General features: G+C 41.1%; 1 protein-coding gene across 4 annotated transcripts in view; it reads right to left on the minus strand.

The window, feature by feature from the left end:
* The window catches only part of ELF2 (E74 like ETS transcription factor 2), a 143,615-nt gene that overhangs the window by 111,949 nt on the left and 11,647 nt on the right, over positions 1–20,019 (minus strand). The window contains exon 2 of one of the 4 annotated variants that reach the window (XM_053581523.1): positions 10,454–10,548. The exons of the other annotated variants lie outside the window; for them this stretch is intronic. The gene's annotated coding sequence lies outside the window, so the exon portion shown is untranslated. The remainder of the gene's footprint in view (positions 1–10,453; positions 10,549–20,019) is intronic. 4 annotated transcript variants of the gene reach the window in all.

The following is a 20,019-nucleotide window of genomic DNA, read 5'->3' on the forward strand; positions in this document are numbered from 1 at the left end:
TGAGTTTTAGGAGTTCTTTACATATTGTGGATAGTAATCCCTTATTAGATACATAATTTGCAGAGGTTTCTTCTATTCCCTGTGTTGCTTTTAAAAATTTTGTTTATAAGTCCCAGCTACTCAGGAGGCTGAGGCAAGAGAATCGCTTAAGCCCAGGAGTTGGAGGTTGCTGTGAGCTGTGTGAGGCCACGGCACTCTAATAGGGCCATAAAGTGAGACTCTGTCTCTACAAAAAAAAAAAAAGAAAAAGAAGAAAGAAAGAAAAAAAAAATTTTGTTCATAGATTCTTCCTTTTTTTTTTTTTTTTGAGACAAAGTCTTACTCTACAGAGACTTCAGAAAGGAGCCACCATTTGGTAGTTTGTCTGGGACTAGAAAGGGTAGAAAGTGGCATGGCAGGAAGAAGGGAAACAACTAAGCTATGATGCCAGGGCACTCTACCCAGGGCAACAGTTTGAGACTCTACCTCAAAAAAAGACCAAAAAAAAAAAAACCTGGAGAAACAGACATGCTTATACAATGAGTGTGGGAATAGAAACTGGTACAACACTTTAAGAGAGGAATTTGGTAATACCAGAAGTATGAACCCATATATGTACATATATAACTACATATATATACATACTTTTATATATATACATATATATATAGTTATATATGTACATATATGGGTTCATATATACATATATATGTAGTTCCTGGAGTAAGTCTAGAAATGAAATTCATATAAATTTAGAGTTATCGTCTGGGCACAGTGGCTCACCTCTGAAATCCTAGCGCATGGGAGGTCACGGTGGGTAGATTGTCTGAGCTCACCAGTTCGAGACCACCCTGAGCCAGAGTGAGACCTCGTCTCTAAAAATAGCCAGACATTGTGGCAGGCACCTGTAGTCCAAGCTACGTGGAAGGCTGAGGCAAGAGAATTGCTTGAGCCCAAGAGTTTGAGGTTGCTGTGAGCTATGCTGCCACAGTACTCTACCAAGGTTGACAAAGTAAAACTCTGTCTAAAAAAAAATTCAGAGTTATTGATTAATATTCAGACCTTTGTTCCTTATCTTCAGCCTCAAGATACATTGGATTTTAAGATATGCTTGTGATTACTTTCTTCATATACTTATTCCGACTCTTGGTATTGGTGCCCTAGAGTCAAGCCTATATGAAATATGTGTAGTAACAAAGATTAGGAGGATAAAAGTATTCAAGGGGTTTATTTAGTGAAACAGCAATATCTTCTTTAGTTCCATTGGTTGACTTTCTTTTTTTTTTTTTTTTTTTGTAAAGACAGAGTCTCACTTTATGGCCCTCGGTAGAGTGCCGTGGCCTCACACAGCTCATAGCAACCTCCAACTCCTGGGCTTAAGGCGATTCTCTTGCCTCAGCCTCCCAAGTAGCTGGGACTACAGGCACCCGCCACAACGCCCGGCTATTTTTTGGTTGCAGTTTGGCCGGGGCCAGGTTTGAACCCGCCACCCTCGGTATATGGGGCCAGCGCCTTACCAACTGAGCCATAGGCGCCGCCCCATTGGTTGACTTTCAGCAACCAAGTCAGATTGATTTTGTTTTATGTTCATAAACTCTTTAAGTAACTAAAGTTTCATTATTTACAGTATTTTTTGATGATACTTTCTTGGTAGTTTGTCCCCATCATAAAACAGGTGAAAGAAGTTAGCATCCATTAGGTTCTGCCTGGGAACCTGGCCAGTCCTAGTTCTTTGGTTGAAGATTTCTAGAAAAGCCAAAGTATGCCTGGCAAGGAAAACATCAGAGTATCTTCAACAGAACTTAAGCGAAGGGTGGAGCCTGTGGTTCAGTGGGTGGGGCGCCGGCCACATATACTGAGGGTGGTGGGTTCAAACCTGGCCCTGGCCAAACTGCAACAAAAAATAGCCGGACATTGTAGCGGGCTCCTGTAGTCCCAGCTGCTTGGGAGGCTGAGGCAAGAGAATCACCTAAGCCCAGGAGCTAGCGGTTGCTGTGAGCTGTGTGATGCCACAGCACTCTACCAAGGGCAATAAAGTGAGACTCTGTCTCTACCAAAAAAAAACTTAAGCAAAGTCACAAATTATCAGAGTTCATTTCTTACCTGTGTTGTGTGTGTGTGTGTGTGTATACAGCCATGTGCTGCATAAGGTTTTGGTCAACATATGGCTGCATATACCGAGGGTACCAAAAAAAAAAGTGTGTATGTTTTAAGAAAGAAAAAAAATTATTAAAATTGTAATACTTAATACATATCAATAAGATGAATATCAGTCATGTTTGAGCACCTCTTTTTCTTCAGATTAATATGAGGGTACAATGGCGGCACCTGTGGCTCAATGGGTAGGAGGCCAGCCACATACACCTGGGGTGTCCAGTTTGAACCCGGCACAGGCCAGCTAAAAAACCAACAATGACAACTACAACCAAAAAAAAAAAAAAATAGCTGGGCGTTGTGGCAGGCGTCTGTAGTCCCAGCTACTTGGGAGGCTGAAGCAAGAGAATCGCTTAAGCCCAAGAGTCTGAGGTTGTGGTGAGCTGTGACACCATGGCACTCTACCCAGGGCGACAGCTTGAGACTCTGTCTCAAAAAAATATGTATATATAACGGTGTAAACGATGAGGTTACAGTGTTTACATTTGTTAGGTGAGGTCCCTGTTGTAGTTGTGCCCCACCCCCAGGAGGTGTGCCATATGCCCTTTTGTGCCCATTGGGTGAGAGCACGCCAATCCCCTCCTTGGTCCTTTTTCCCTTTCCCACCTGCTTGAAAATTGTGTTTTTCTCTCGTGTGGGTATGTGTTAGTTTGTCTGCTGGCTTCATATCGAATACATTGGACACTTGTTTTTCCATTCTTGTGATACTTTTCTAAAGAGAATGTTCTCTAGCCGGGCGTTGTGGCGGGCACCTGTAGTCCCAGCTGCTCGGGAGGCTGAGGCAAGAGAATCGCGTAAGCCCAAGAGTTACAGGTTGCTGTGAGCCGTGTGACGCCACGGCACTGTACCCGAGGGCGGTACAGTGAGACTCTGTCTCTACAAAAAAAATAATAATAATAAAAAAATAAAGAGAACGTTCTCCAACTCAATCCAGGTTAATACAAAAGATGTAAAGTCTCTAGTCTCCATCCTTTTTATGGGCGAAGAGTATTCCATGGTATACATATACCAAAATTTATTAATCCATTCATGGGTTGATGGGCACTAGGGTTAACTCCTTATTTGGCCATTGTAAATTGAACTGTGATAAACAAGCTAGTGCAAATGTTCTTATGATACAATGATTTTTTTTTTCTTCCAGTAGTAGCACCTCTTATAACTGCATAAGTCAAATATGACTTGAGTAGTACAATTTTAATATAGACTTTCCCTTTCTTTCTTTCTTTTTTTTTTTTGGCCGGGGCTGGGTTTGAACCCGCCACCTCCAGCATATGGAACCGGCACCCTACTCCTTGAGCCACAGGCGCCACCCTCTTTTTTTTTTTTTTTTGAGACAGAGCTTTAAGCTGTTGCCCTGGGTAGAGTGCTGTGCCATCACAGCTCACAGCAACCTCCAACTTCTGGGCTCAAGTGATTCTCCTGCTTCCATCTCCCAAGTAGCTGGGACTACAGGCACCTGCCACAACACCTGGCTATTTTTTGGTGGCAGCTTTCATTGCTGTTTGGCGGGCCGGGCTGGATTCGAACCTGCCAGCTCAGGTGTATGTGGCTGGTGCCTTAGCCACTTGAGCCACAGGCGCCGAGCCAAGATTTTCCCTTTCTTAAAATGTGAATACTATACATTTTGGGGCACCCTTTGTATATAATATCATATTCTTACTGTACCTGTTTCTGTATTTGTATATGTTTAGAGACACAAATACTTAACCATTATTTTACAGTTGTTCACAGTATTCAGTAAGTAACATGCAATACAGGTTTGTAGGTGAAAAGGTATAGAATATTCCCTTCACCCAAGAAAGTGACCTTTTGAGATTAAATCCTTAGAAATGATTTGTTTTCTGTTCCTATAGTTTTATCTTTTCTAGAATGTCAAATAAATGGAATCACCCTTTCTCTTTCTCATCTGTTTACACGTGGTTGGTATAATAACAAGTAAGGTAAATGATCCCAGGCTGACAGCTTGCTCATAAATTAGGAATTGTATTAAGATACAACTCAGATAAAAATTAACATGACCTCTTCGAAAATTGTAAAAAAGAGAGTTCTCAAAGTGCTAGTATCATATTCAGCATTCATGGTGTATTTAACAGGAACAAATTTACGCGAACAGTTTTCAAACTTTAGATGGGAAACTAATAAAATCAATGACTATGTTTTTGTTGGTTGGTTTCTTTTTCTTGAGACAGAGTCTTGTTGCCCTTGGTAGAGTGCTATGGCATCACAGTTCACAGCAACCTCAAACTCTTGGGCTTAAATGATTCTCTTGTCTGAGCCTCCTGAGTAGCTGGGACTACAGATGCCTGTCAAACACCCAGCTATTTTTGAGCCCAAGTATTTGAGGTCTTGCTCTTGCTCAGGCTGGTCTCGAGCCTGTGAGCTCAGGCAGTCCACTCGCCTTGGCCTCCCAGAGTGCTAGGATTATAGGCATGAGCTACTGTGCCTGTAGCATTTGGCCACTGATTCTCCTGCTTCCACCTCCCAAGTAGCTGGAAATAAGATTCTCAGAGGGGCAAGCAGGCCCAGGAGTTGGAGGTTGCTGTGAGCTGTGATGTCACAGCACTCTACCCAGGGCAACAGCTTTCCAAGTAGCTTGGACTACAGGCGCCTGCCACAATGCCTGGCTATTTTTAGAGATGAGGTCTCACTCTGGCTCAGGCTGGTCTCAAACCGGTGAGCTCAGACAATCTACCCACCGTGACCTCCCAAGCGCTAGGATTTCAGAGGTGAGCCACTGTGCCCGGACGATAACTCTAAATTTATATGAATTTCATTTCTAGACTTACTCCAGGAACTACCTATAAGATAAATTAAGTTGTGGAAATAAATCCATTTACCCACGTATATTCTATGAATAAGCAAATTTCCAAATCAAGTAAGAACTAAACAAAAAGACGTGGACAAGGAGGTTTAGGTTAAGGGACAAAGTAACAGATCAGGGTAAGCCCTGACCACTGCTCAGATGTCTGAAAAGTCTCAAGTCTGGTCAAAAAGCCTCAAAAAAGATAAAGACTTTAAGACTTTGTTTCGGGGGGTTGGGAAAAAAAAAAAAAAAGACTCTGTTTCTACTGGCTTAAGGTAGTGCAGCAATTCCTTTATAAGCTGGAGCAAAAGGGTGTCTAGGACATATGGCAGATTACCAGTCATTAGCAAAATCTAAAATCTAGTTAGGTCTGTTTGGCAAAGTAAATTGCGAGATTCTTTCTCTCTCCTTTTTTTTTTTTTGTTTGACTTTCTCTTTTTTAAATTTTTTTTCATTGTTGTTTAAAACTAGTAAGTATAGTAGTGAGAAGGGGAGAATAAGTAGAACAAGGAGTTCAGCCTGTAACTTGACTATGAACAATCAAGTGAAATTACTACCTTGCCTGTCCAACTATATCCCTTCTAAAAATCCTAGTACAGATAATTCTAACCTTTGCCAACTTTTTCACTTTCATAATTTAAAAAGAAAACAGAAAAGAACTGCCCTTTATAAGAATCTTCTTAATATTCTGGTTTAATACGACATTAATCCATTAAAGTAAATTTATTCTAGAGCAGTGGTTCTCAACCTTCCTAATGCCGCAGCCCTTTAATACAGTTCCTGTGGGTCGCAACCCACAGGCTGAGAACTGCTGTTCTAGAGCAAAATCAATAAATAGTTTAGTTAAGACTATTATCCTTCTTCTTCCAAACGATGAAGGTAACAGCTAACATTCATAGAGCATGATTCTAAACTCATTATATATATTAAATACATGTGTTTAGTATATAGAATTCTACAAAACAGGTATTATTAATCCCATTTTACATGTGGGGGAACTGAGGCATGGGTAGATTTTTTTTTAAGTAGTTTGCCTAAGGTCAAACAGACAAGTGAAGGTTAGGATTTCAATCCCAACAGTCTGGCTCAAGAGTCCCTGCTCTTAATCTTAAAGTTCTCCCGTCTCACAATCATGCAAGTTTTTAATAAACTTCTAAAAAAAAAAAAAAAAAAAATCACTCAGAACCTCTCCCAACCCACCCAGAGAAATTTTTCTGCCTACTTCCTTATTGGGGCTCATAACATGGGCCGATTAGAAGTCTAAAAACACACTAAATGGAAATTACGTATATCTTATCTATGTAAATACATACATTATTCTTCCCTTTTCTTTTTTTTTTGTAGAGACAGAGTCTCACTTTATGGCCCTCGGTAGAGTGCCGTGGCCTCACACAGCTCACAGCAACCTCCAATTCCTGGGCTTAAGCGATTCTCTTGCCTCAGCCTCCCGAGTAGCTGGGACTACAGGCGCCCGCCACAACGCCTGGCTATATTCTTCCCTTTTCAAAAAAACAAAAGTTTGTGTGTTATTACTGAATTCTTTAACTCACTAATTCTCTCATACAAATTCTGAAGACCTTAGGGAGAGAGTAAAAGTATTAGCAATTCTCTTTCTCCTTTGCTCTCTTACGGTTGAGCTTGCTTTTTTCTTTTTGAGACAGAGCCTCAAGCTGTCGCCCTGGGTAGAGTGCTGTGGCATCACAGCTCACAGCAACCTCCAACTCCTGGGCTCAAGCGATTCTCCTGCCTCTGCCTCCCAAGTAGCTGGGACTACAGGCGCCCGCCACACGCCTGTAGTTTGTTGCAGCCATCATTGTTTGGCGGGCCCGGGCTGGATTTGAACCCGCCAGCTCAGGTGTATGTGGCTGGCATCTTAGCTGCTTGAGCCACAGGCGCAGTACCATGAGCTTGTTTTTTTAGAAAGAAATGTTGGCCTGAAATTCTGTATTATCAAGAAACAGAGATTCTGAGATACAGGTCTTGTTCTCTAATTCAAGATTACCCATATCTCAAGGAAAAGAACTACCTAGAACCAAAACATAAACTTTTTCATTATGATAGATAAAAAGGATCTCCACAGAAGTAGGAGACAAAAGTGTATCTAGTCTTCCAGTTTGAATCTTAAACCAGGTTTGGGACTACTGCCCTTAACCTAATTAAGCCAAGATTTAGGCTTCCTCTACAGGGCCCAGAAGATAGGCACTTACGGATATAGAAAATATGGTGAATGAATGAATAAATGCATGCTTATTATTATTTGAAAAACTACATGCTATCTTCTCCGTTATACCTCAGAACTCTAATCACTGGGCAAAGAAAATAAGCCTCTTCCACAAAGACAAAAACATAAATCTTCAACCTCAGCAGGGCAGAATCTCTTTTAGTCTGGAAAGGTGTGTCAAGGGATTTCCAAGATCACCTTGACATTCGAATATTTGTGAGGACTCACAGAACTCAACATATACAGTATAATAGCTGTACTCATGGCTATAGTAAGAATACAAGGTTAGACAGTTAAGTTTGGGAAGTCATCCCAGAAAAAATGCTACATGCCTCACTCCTGAATATCATTTTGTCACTTTCAAAGTACTCCCTTGGGCATCTGGTGACCACAGTGATGTCCAACAATGAGATATGTAGCTAGCACTTTTTGTAGGATGAGTTCACGAATTTTACTGTCAGAGCTTGTATGATGCCAGCTCTGATGGCCATTTCAGTAAAAGAGTTCCACAATTGCTTTGAAGGGTAGACTAGACGACACACTAGGTGCCAGTGTGTAGGCTCCCAAGGGGAGTAGCTTGAAGGTGACCACAGTGATATCCAGCAATGAGGTATGTAGCACTTTTCCTAGGATAAGTTCACAAACTTAACTGTCCAACCTCATAGATAGCAGGCCACAATGGAAAAAGTCACAGGTGGAATCCGGAAAAATCCATCCACAGACTTCCCTATGATCTATCTCAAGAGAGGTCACACAGAGCTTACTCTTCCCCCAGCAACAAATCACAGTAACATCTGTGTGATGCTTCTGCCCAAGGACACCTGCTAGAGATTCAGTACCCAAGGTTTTTATTGGGGGCTGGTCACACAGGCACTCTCTGCCTAGTATCTACCAAAATTCCAGATCCCTAGAAGAAAAGCAAGTGTTCAACATAAACACATTTTTTGCACAAACAAGTCGAGGCACAGTGAATCACCCTTATCAGTTACAGGGAACACTGTGAGAGCCAAGGTCACAGAAGCCAGCCAAGGGCCAACCCTGCAACCAGACCTTTCTTAGAATAGCTATCTCAGACCTACTATGTTAACTCTTTTCTACACAGCATGGTATTTAACATCTCCAGACCTCAAACTCATCTGTAAAAAAAAGAAAAATAATAGAAATTACTTCATAGCAACCAAAATTACTACAGTGTTAAGTAACTTTCATAGTATTTTATCCAGTATAAGACTTCATGACCTAAAGATCAGTTGATGGTAGTGATGAGAAAGACTACAGACAGTTACAGACAAAGTGAAACTTCAACTTCAAACTTCAACTTCAACTCAGTAGCAACTCTTAGAGAAGGCTAAAACCATAATTATCAGGGCCCAGCATGGTGGCTCACACTTATAATACCAGCACTTGGGAGGCTGAGTCATGTGGATCGCCTGAGCTCACAGATTCCATCAGCCTGAGCCAGAGCAAGATCTCGTCTCTAAAAAACAGCCAGGCATTGTGACGGGTGCCTGTAGTCCCAACTACTTGAGAGGCAGAGGAAAAAGATTTGCTTGAGCCCAAGAGTTTGAGGTTGCTATGAGCTGTGACGCTATGGCACTCTACTGAAGGCGACAAGAGTGGGACTCTGTCTCAAAACAAACAAAATATATATAGTATCAGTCTACATTTTTTTTTTTTGAGACAGAGTCTCACTTTGTCACCCCCTGTAGATGCCATGGTGTCATAGCTCACAGCAACCTCAAACTCTTGGGCCTACGTGATTCTCTTGCCTCAGCCTCCGAAGTATCTGGGACTACAGGCACCCACCACAACACCTGGCTATTTTGTTATTGTTGTCACAGTTGTCATTGTTGTTTAGCAGGCCCGGGCTGGACTCGAACCCGCCAGCCCCGGTGTATGTGGCCGTGGGCACGCTAACTGCTGAGCTACAGGCACCAAGCTGGATTCTATATATTGATACATATTAGTAATCAAATACAAATTATTAATTTTTAAAATTTTTAATGGAGACCCTGTTCTTCTAAGCAAATTATTAATTATATTTAAGCGTAATAAAAGCTATCAAATTAAATTTAGCATTTATGAGTAGTATACTGTAATGAATATTACAAAATATAAATATTAATACTGTTGAATAAAACAACCATTATTTTAAGATTTAGTGCATAGTTTAAATATCAATCTCTAACTAAAATTCAATTTTATCTCCAAATAAGGATACCATGTTTGTGCAATTGAAAGAGAATATGACAATTAGGAATCAATTAGAACATGACAATTATGGCCAATCTCAAAGATGTATTAATCATAAGAAATAATCAAATGGAAATTATAGAGTTAAAAACTACAAGACTACAATTAAAAATTCAACAGCAGGGGCGGCGCCTGTGGCTCAGCGGGTAGGGCGCCGGCCACATATGCCGAGGGTGGCGGGTTCAAACCCAGCCCTGGCCAAACTGCAACAAAAAAAATAGCCGGGCGTTGTGGCGGGCGTCTGTAGTCCCAGCTACTCGGGAGGCTGAGGCAAGAGAATCGCAGAAGCCCAAGAGTTAGAGGTTGCTGTGAGCCGTTGACGCCACAGCACACTACCGAGGGCGGTAACACTGAGACTCTGTCTCTACAAAAGAAGAAGAAAAAAAAACGGGGGGGGGGGGGCGGTGCCTGTGGCTCAGTTGGTAAGGCGCCGGCCCCATATACCGAGGGTGGCGGGTTCAAACCCGGCCCCGCCTGAGCTGCAACCAAAAAATAGCTGGGCGTTGTGGCAGGCGCCTGTAGTCCCAGCTGCTCAGGAGGCTGAGGCAGGAGAATCGCTTAAGCCCAGGAGTTGGAGGTTGCTGTGAGCTGTGTGATGCCATGGCACTCTACCGAGGGCCATGGAGTGAGACTCTGTCTCTACAAAAAAAAAAAATAAATAAATAAGAAAAGAAGGGCAAAATAAAAACAATCTAAAAAAAACAAAGACTAAAATTATTGATTGATAACAGATGTGCCTTATAAGAAACCATAATGTACAGGGCGGCGCCTGTGGCTCAGTGAGTAGGGCGCCGGCCCCATATGCCGAGGGTGGCGGGTTCAAACCCAGCCCCGGCCAAACTGCAACAAAAAATAGCCGGGCGTTGTGGCGGGCGCCTGTAGTCCCAGCTGCTTGGGAGGCTGAGGCAAGAGAATCGTGTAAGCCCAAGAGTTAGAGGTTGCTGTGAACCGTGTGACGCCACGGCACTCTACCAGAGGGTGGTACAGTGAGACTCTGTCTCTACAAAAAAAAAAAAAAAAAAGAAATCATAATGTAGTCCCACCTGCTCAGGAGGGTGAGGCAGGAGAATCGCTTGAGCCCAAGAGTTTGAAGTTTCTGTGAGCTATGATGTCACCACACTCTACAGAGGGCGACAATCTCAAAAAAAAAAGAAAATAAAGAAATCATAAAGTTCTTCAGAATGAAAATGAAGAGCACCACAAAAAGCAATATGTATATATACATAAAAGACTATTTAAATATATTTTTCCTTTCTTAATTGTTTTAAAAGACATTCAATTACAAAGCATATTATAAACATTGTTGAGCTTAGAACACATATATGATAATAACAACTGACAGGAGGGAAATAATGGAACTATATAGAAGTAAAGTTCTTTTATATTACCATAATTAGACCATTTTTGAAGTAGATTACAATAAATTAAGACATATTGTAATCCCTAGAGAAACCTAAGAAATAACTAAAAAAAAAAAAAGTTATAAAAACTAAGGAGCGCCACCTCCGGCTCACTGAGTAGGGTGCTGGCCCCATATACCAGAGGTGGCGGGTTCAAACCCGCCCAGGCCAAAAAAAAAAAAACACATAAAAAGTTTGAAGCAGCCCCTGTGGCTCAGTGAGTAGGAAGCAGGCCCCATATACTGAGGGTGGAGGGTTCAAACCCAGTGCCAGCCGAACTGCAAAAAAAAAACTAACAAAGGATTGAAAGTACTACTCAAAAATAACTAATAACTCCAAAAGATGCAATAGCAAATTAAGAAATAAAAAAGAAATGAAATACAAAAAATAATTAGTAAAATGGCAGACGTAAATCTACTATCAATTATTACATTAAATGTGAACAGATGTATCAGGGGACACTTCTGTGAGGACATCTGCCCAGAAACTGCCCATCAACTTCAGATTGATACCACCCTTATTATTAATCCTATACCCAAGGGCAGTGGTTCTCAACCTGTGGGTCACGACCCCTTTGTAACAATGAAAATACATCGCAGCATTAGGAAGATTGAGAACCACTGCCCAAGGGTAATTGTTTGAAACAATTATGTGATGATCCTTATTTTTGCTTTAAAACTTTTATCTTTCTTTATCTCCTTGAATACATTCAAAACTTATTATGGCATTCCCATTGCAATCTCCATTCCCAAATAAATACCATTTTCTTTTAAAGAATCTCTCTCTGTTACTTAAGTATAGATACATAGGTGTCAGAAGTGGGACTGAAGGGAGCTCAATTTGGACAAATTAGCAACCCCTAAAATCTAGTAAATTACCCACTTAGAGCTCTTTTGAGCCCTCTGTTTCCATGACTTGCTTTTTTTTTTGCAGTTTTTGGCCAGGGCTGGGTTTGAACCCGCCACCTCTGGCATATGGGGCCGGCGTCCTACTCCTTTGAGCCACAGGCACTGCCCCATGACTTGCTTTTTCTGCCCTGGTCAATCTCCTCTCAGATTCTTGGACTCTTCCCTTTTGGTGACTTCTTTTTTATTTTATCCAGGATCCTAATTTGGATATAAGCCTACGTCAAGTTAAGAATCCTGTATTCCCTCTTAGGACAATAAAAGCCTTTTTTGGCAAGCCCTTTCTTTTGTTTTTTGTTTTTTTTTGTAGAGACAGAGTCTCACTTTACTGTCCTGGGTAGAGTGCCGTGGCATCACACAGCTCACAGCAACCTCCAACTCCTGGGCTCAAGCGATTCTCTTGCCTCAGCCTCCCGAGTAGCTGGGACTACAGGCGCCCACCACAATGCCCGGCTATTTTTTGGTTGCAGTTTGGCCAGGGCCGGGTTTGAACCTGCCACCCTCGGTATATGGGGCCAGCGCCTTACCGACTGAGCCACAGGTGCCGCCTGGCAAGCCCTGTCTAAGAAGTGTCCTTTTGGAGAATACTCTGGTTTCTACAGGACTTATATTCTGTTTGTGAAATATATCTTTTCTGGTGGACACACTTTCATTCTTTCTGTGCAAAATTTTTTTGTTTGGGCTCCACTCCTGGCTTAAAACTTTTTTGAGCATACTTATTGTGGTTTCATTTCAGTTTGGTTATACATGTCTATAATTAATTTGGCTCTTTTACTTTTTTTTTTCCTCCCTACTTGTTTTGGAACATCTCCCCAGACAAAAATAAACATTCTAAACAGTGATGATATGGCCGATAAAAAGCCACTAAGGCAACTGTCACTGATACTGGAGTCCCAACCGCTCAAGAGAGTGAAGCAAGAGAAATCACTTGAGCCCAGGAGTTTGAGACCAGCCTGAGCAACATATCAGACTCTGTCTTTAATTAAAAACAATAATAATAATCAAATAAAGCATCAGTCCAAACTCCTAACATTCTTGGCCAGAATTTGTTAGGACAGAATTTGTAAGATTTTTGTTGTTGTTGCTCTCAAGAGATTAAGAAACAGAATGGGATTCTCAAATATGGTATTCCAAACTTTCTGAAACTCTGGCTACATGCTTTTTAAAACTTGCACATGTTTTTAAGTTGGTGGCCATAATAAAGATCATTCAAACGCTCCAGGCCTGTTCTTCTCAGAACTAAATTAACTACAACCAACTATCAAATCAACATATAATCTTCTAAATTCTATATATATATTTTTTTTTTGGGGGGGGGGTCTACTTTGAACCTGATGACTTTTCTGCTGGTTTATAGATCAACTCACCATGGCACTCCAGCCAAGATTTGTTTTTAAAGTCTTAAAGGGCTTTCACATTAACGACTTTACAAATTACAACACCTCCTGGTAACCAACAACCTAGACTCCTTTTGGAAATATAAATTTGGGTCTGCTAAACTAACGATCATTTAGGGTAAATAAAGGATTGATATTTTCTTTTCTTTTCTTTTTTTTTGAGACAGAGTCTCATTATGTCACCCCTGGTAGAGTTCCGTAGCATCACAGCTCACAGCAACCTCAAACTCTTGGACTTAAGCAAATTCTCTTGCCTCAACCTCCAAAGTAGCCGAGATTACAGGCACCTGCCACGACACCCAGCTATTTTTTTGTTGTTGTTGTCATTGTTGTTTAGCAGGCCCTGGCCAGATTCGAACCCGCTAGCCCCAGTGCATGTGGCCAGCATCCTACCCACTGAGCTACAGGCACCAAGCCAAGGATATTTTCAAAGACAAGTAGATAAATGTTTATAATAGGTAGGCTCTCAGATCAAACACATCAAAATCTTGAGCTCAGAGCCATAATACAGTAGAACCTCTGTAAGTTGCCCACCCAAGGGGCTATAACAACCTGGTCAACATATGGAGGTGGTCAACATACAGAACCAGGCCTACTGTACTGATACATACATGTGGTCCATGTCTGGTCTATGAAAATTAGGTCAACTTAAGAAGTGGCCAATGTAGGGAAGTTCTACTGTATAAGGAGGCTCTATCCAGCAAAAAATTGTTTTGTCTGCCAGTCACGGACCAGAAAAAGGCAAAGAAAACCCTGCAAATAACTCCCCTCAGGCACTGACTAGTCAAGCAAACCAGTAGCAAACTAAAGATAAATCTGCTATGAAATTTGTTACTAAAACTCAAAGCTGCTTGGAGACTTTTTCTTACACAATTCACCAGTCCTACTTAAAATGCAAATATTTAAAATTTTTTTTTTTTTTGTAGAGACAGAGTCTCACTGTACGGCCCTCGGGTAGAGTGCCATAACATCACACGGCTCACAGCAACCTCTAACTCTTGGGCTTACATGATTCTCTTGCCTCAGCCTCCCAAGCAGATAGGACTACAGGCACCTGCCACAATACCTGGCTATTTTTTTGTTGCAGTTTGGCCAGGGCTGGGTTTGAACCCGCCACCCTTGGCATATGGGGCCGGCGCCCTACTCACTGAGCCACAGGTGCCGCCCGCAAATATTTAAAAATTTAAGTCTAAACTCAATTGAAATTGAAAATCAAGTTTTTAGGGATGGCGCTTATGGCTCAAAGGAATAGGGCGCTGGCCCCATCTGCCAAAGGTGAAGGTTTCAAAACCAGCCCCGGCCAAAAACTGCAAAAAAAGAAAAAAAGTTTTTAAAAAGAAGTGTGAGGAAGGGGTAAAAGATTTTTTTAAACCAAACTTTTATTTTTTAAAGACAGAGTCTCACTTTGTCACCCTCAGTAGAGTGCCGTGGCGTCACAACTCAGAGCAAACTCCAGTTATTGGGCTTAGGAAATTCTCTAGCCTCAGCCTCCTAAGTAACTGGGATTACAGGCACCCACCACAATACCCAGCTATTTTTTTGTTGCAGTTTGGCCAGGGCCAGGTTCGAACCCGTCACCTTCGGTATATGGGGCCGGTGCCCTACTCACTGAGCCACAGGCGCTGCCCCTAAACCAAACTCTTTCATCAAAAATTTTGGTCTACAGCCTTCATAAAATTACCAATTTGGGCAAATAAAACTTATTCTTAAGCCATATAATTTAGATTCAACTGCCTTTTTCTTTAGATATGGAGTCTTACTCTGTCACCCAGGTTAGCGTGTAGTGACATGGTAACAGCTCACTGTATTCTTTTTTTTTTTTTGTAGAGACAGAGTCTCACTTTACTGTCCTGGGTAGAGTGCCATGACGTCACAGGACTCACAGCAACCTCTAGCTCTTGGGCTTACACAATTCTCTTGCCTCAGCCTCCCGAGCAGCTGGGACTACAGGCGTCCACCACAATGCCGGGCTATTTTTTGGTTGCAGTTTGGCTGGGGCTGGGTTTGAACCAGCCACCCTCGGTTTATGGGGCTGGTGTCCTATTTACTGAGCCACAGGCGCTGCCCAGCTCACTGTATTCTTAAAATCCTGGGCTCAACCAATCCTTCAGCCTCAGCCTCCCAAATAGCTAGAAAGACAGGCATACACTCTCAGCTAATATTTTTTTTTTATTTTATTACCGATAGGCTCTATGTTTCCCAACTACGGGCCTCAAGTTATCCTCTCTCCTCAGCCTCCCAAGTGGTTGGATTACATGCGCAATTACCCTGCCTGGCCCAGTTGTCTTTTATAAATTGTTGAGTTTGTATTACTGTTGTACTGTCCCACGACTGAAATTTTAAAATGCAGCCAGGCACAGTGGCTCATTACAGTAATCCAACACTGCAGGAGGTCTAGGTGAAAGGACTGGTTGAGGCCAGGAGTTCTCAAGCAGCCTAAGCAACATGGTTGAAACCCTATCTCAAAAAAAAAAAAAAAAAAAAAAAACTAGCCAGGCATGGTGTCGTGCATCTGTTGTGCATCTATTCAGGAGACTGAAGCAGGAGAATCCCCTGAGCCCAGGAGTTCAAGGATGCAGTGAACTATGATCACTCACTGTACTCCAACATGGGCAACAAAGCAAGAAAGACCTTGTCTCCAGAAAAAAAGAAAAAGAAAAAAAGTTTAAATGAAATTCTAAAATGATAGCTGTAAAATCTTTGTTATGTATAGAGATACATGTAGATATGTTTCATACATATTTGTATAATTTCTGTTAGGTTATATTGTATGTTGCATCTACATGATAAACGCTGTTGTAGTAAGCCAGAAATTTCCTAAGGAATTTATTCAGATTGGTTTACATGAGTAAATGCTCATAAATATTGTTAAAATATATGGTAATTAGCCCAAATGCCTTTTAATTCACATAACTTAAGTAAATCTTTGATTAAATAGCTGGTTTTGAGTTTGTTAATAAATAAAAATAGAAACATCTTTGTTTTTACTGCTCAGTTTTATATTTGGCTCTAATAGATGTTCTATGGTGTTAGGATTGACACAAGGTTATAAAATGATAAAATCAGTCAAAAAACAAAATAATCTTATATTTGTAACTCTTTGACAAGACACATTTTTTTTTGTTGTTTTTGAGACAGTCTCGTATGTTGCCCTTGGTAGAGTGCTGTGACATCACAGCTCACAGCAACCTCCAACTCCTGGGCTTAAGCAATTCTCTTGTCTCAGCTTCCTAGTAGCTGGGACTACAGGCACCTGCCACAACGCCTGGATATTTTTTGTTGCAGTTGTCGTTGTTGTTTAGCAGGCCCAGGTCGGTTTCAAACCCACCAGCCTCGGTATGTGTGGCTCATGCCATAACCACTGTACTACAGGCACTGAGCCAAGTAAGACTAATTTAATAATGTTGATTTGGGGGCAGCGCCTGTGACTCAGTGAGCAGGGCGCCGGCCCCATATACCGAGGGTGGCGGGTTCAAACCCAGCCCAGGCCAAACTGCAACAAAAAAACAGCTGGGCATTGTGGTGGGTGCCTATAATCCCAGCTACTCGGGAGGCTAAGGCAGGAGAATCGCCTAAGCCCAGGACTTGGAGGTTGCTGTGAGCTGTGTGATGCCACGGCCCTCTACCGAGGGCAATAAAGTGAAACTCTGTCTCTACAAAAAAAAAAACATAATAATAATGTTGATTTGGCAGCACCAGTAGCTCAGTGGGTAAGGCACCAGTCACATACACTGAGGCTGCCGGGTTCAAACCCAGCCTGGGCCAGCTAAAACAATGACAACAACAACAACAAATAGCAGGGAGTTGTGGCAGGCCCCTGTAGTCCCAGCTACTTGGGAGGCTGAGGCAAGAGAATCGCTTATGCCCCAGAGTTTGAGGTTGCTGTGAGCTATGACGCCATGACACTCTACTCAGGGCCACAGCTTGAGACTGTGTCTCAAAAAAAAAAAAAAAACAACTATATATATAGTTGATTTATTATCAGCAAAAGACCCATATATTTAAACTTAAGGGCTTGGCGCCCGTAGCTCAGTAGGGTGCCAGCCACATACACTGCAGCTGGCGGGTTCAAATCTATCCAGGGCCTGCTAAAACAACAATGCCAACTACAACAAAAAAATAGCCAGGTGTTGTGGGCACCTGCAGACCCAACTACTTGGGAGGCTGAATCAAGAGAATCCCTTAAGCCCAAGAGTTTAAGGTTGCTGTGAGCTGTGACACCACAGCACTCTACCAAGGGCAATATAGTGAGATCCTGTCTCAAAAAAAAAAAAAATAAACAAACTTAAGATTCTTCCTAAGGTGAACACCCCATATAACAGGCTATAAAAAGGATTAATAGGAAAATAACTTGAAATAATGACTACCTTTGTCTCTAGGTAAGCTTTCAAAGTAATCCAGGTCTTACTATTTAAAATAAATTAGCTAAATGCAAATGGGACAAATGTTTATGAATGAACTTTTCACATATCTGGGAATTTTTTCTTTTCTTTCCTTTTTTGTGAGACACCCGTCTCAAGCTGTTGCCCTGGGTAGTTGCCGTGGCATCATAGCTCAAGGCAACCTCCAACTCTTGGGCTCAAGCGATCTTCTTGCCTCAGTTTTTCTATTTTTAGTAGAGACAAGGTCTTGCTTTTGCTCAGACTGGTCTCGAACCGGTAAGTTCAAGCAATCCACCCACCTCAGACTCCCAGAGTGCTAGGATTACAGGCTTGAGCCAGTGTGCCCAGCCCAGGAATCTTAAATTTTATGTTAAATTAAATGGTTGATACTCATTAAGTATCTAGATCATTTCCACATAAGGTAAAATATGTAAATTGCTGAACATAAATATGTTAGTTCTTCATTCCTTAAATCTTATAAAAGGACTAAATATATTTCAATGTCCTAATATACATAAAAGTTATGTTTTAGGGAAAGATATTTCTTTTTCTTTTTCTTTTATATCTTTGAGGTCTGGCACCCGTTGGAAAGTTAGTTTGAAGTCAAGAAGAATTTAATTTAGAAGTTGATCTGAAGAAACCTACCAAAGATGTCAAAAGATTTAAAATATCTGATCAAAACAATATCGCAAGTCATTGTGAAAGACTTCAATGGATGTAAAAGACTTCATGGATGTAAAAGAAACATTAACTCGTTCAAAGTCCAAATTTTCTAAGGAATAAAACCAAACCTAATAAAGACAAATTGAAATGTGGAGATTATCTTGATAAAATGTAAGGTCTTTGTTTCTTAGGCCAGTTACCAAAAAGGTAAAGAAAAACCTGTTCCTGGGTGATAGGTTCTTTGTAGAAACCCATTTGTGTCTGATCAAAAGGCACTTGAATTTAATTAGATGCAGAAAGAGTGTATGTCCAAGGTTACAAGTATACACATATTGTAGAGGAACATAAATAAGACAACTAGTACCTTGAACTAGTCCAAGGAATACGTGGCTCTTAGTGTAAGAATGGGAAATTGCCTGGTTAAATGGAGCAATTCAGACATAGCAAGAAAAGCTGTAAGTTCAAAATTACGTTATCCTTTTTATTTTTTTAAAACCAGGGATTGATACCAACAGAATTAGGCTATACTGGAGGAAAACATTGCTCTAAACTGCAAAGCTGCAGCTCAGAAGATGGTTGAAATTTAAAGAAACAGATTTCAGAATTACAGGATCAAAGCCTCCTGCAATTTTTACTACGAGCAGATCAAGAATTTAAGAAAAACTTGTTGTTCAAATGTAGGTGACCAACATTTTTATTTTCTGTAAGTGTATATGTGTAGATGTATATTTTTAATCACAGCTCAGTCTTTTTTTTTTTTGAGACAGTCTCACTATGTCACCCTCAATAGTGTAAGTGTGTATGTGTAGATGCGTATTTTTAATCACAGCTCAGTCTTTTTTTTTTTTTTTTGAGACAGAGTCTCACTATGTCACCCTCAATAGAGTGATGTGGCATCATAGCTCAGCAACCTCCAACTTAAACGATTCTCTTGCCTCAGCTTCCCAAGAAGCTGGGACTACAGGTGCCCGCCACAATGCCTGGCTATTTTTTTTTTTTTTTGGTTGCAGTTGTCATTGATGTTTGGCAGGTCCAGGCAGGGTTCGAACCTGCCTGCCTCAGTGTGTGTGGTTGGCACCCTAACCGATGAACAACAGGTGCTGAGCCCACAGCTCAGTTTTTGGAAAAACTTATGAATGATTCTCTCTTAATTATAGCCAACTTAATCACACACAAACTTATTTTTGTAAGTTCATTCATCACAAACCTTCCACAACTTACTCAGACCTTCTCCAACATGCTTAGACATTTAGTTTTGTCCTATATTTCCTCTTTCTTAAATAACCAATCATTCTACTTTAGGACAAAATTTACTTTCCTTTTTTCCTTATCACTTTGAAAAGTTACTCTTTCTCCCTCACTTTCTCTTTCTCCTCCTTTCTTTCTCAGTTCCTCTCCCTCCCCCTCTCCTCTCCTTTAGTAACTGGGACTATAGACTACCCCACCAGTAATTCTGCCTTTTTTTTTGAAAATTCAGGTTTCTTTTATTAAGCCAGATATGAAGTAATTCTGTTTTTAATCTTCCTTACCAAAAACTACATCTTCAGACTCATAACTTTCTTCCTAATTCCCTTTCCTACTTACTGGTTCCTTTCTATCTTGTTTCTATTTTCTTTCTAGATTTTACTATTTATTTATTTATTTATTTTATTTATTTATTTGGAGACAGAGTCTCACTTTGTCACCCTTAGCAGAGTCCACCGCAATGCCTGGCTATTTTTAGAGATGGGATCTCTCTCTGGCTCAGCCTGGTCTCAAACTTCTGAGCCCAATCAATCCACCTGCCTAGGTCTCCCAGAGTGCTAGGATTACAAGGGTGAGCTACAGTGTCCAGCCCTAGATTTTACTTTTTGAAACAACCT

This window comes from Nycticebus coucang, chromosome 1 (assembly GCF_027406575.1).
Source record: "Nycticebus coucang isolate mNycCou1 chromosome 1, mNycCou1.pri, whole genome shotgun sequence".
Lineage (NCBI taxonomy): Eukaryota > Metazoa > Chordata > Mammalia > Primates > Lorisidae > Nycticebus > Nycticebus coucang.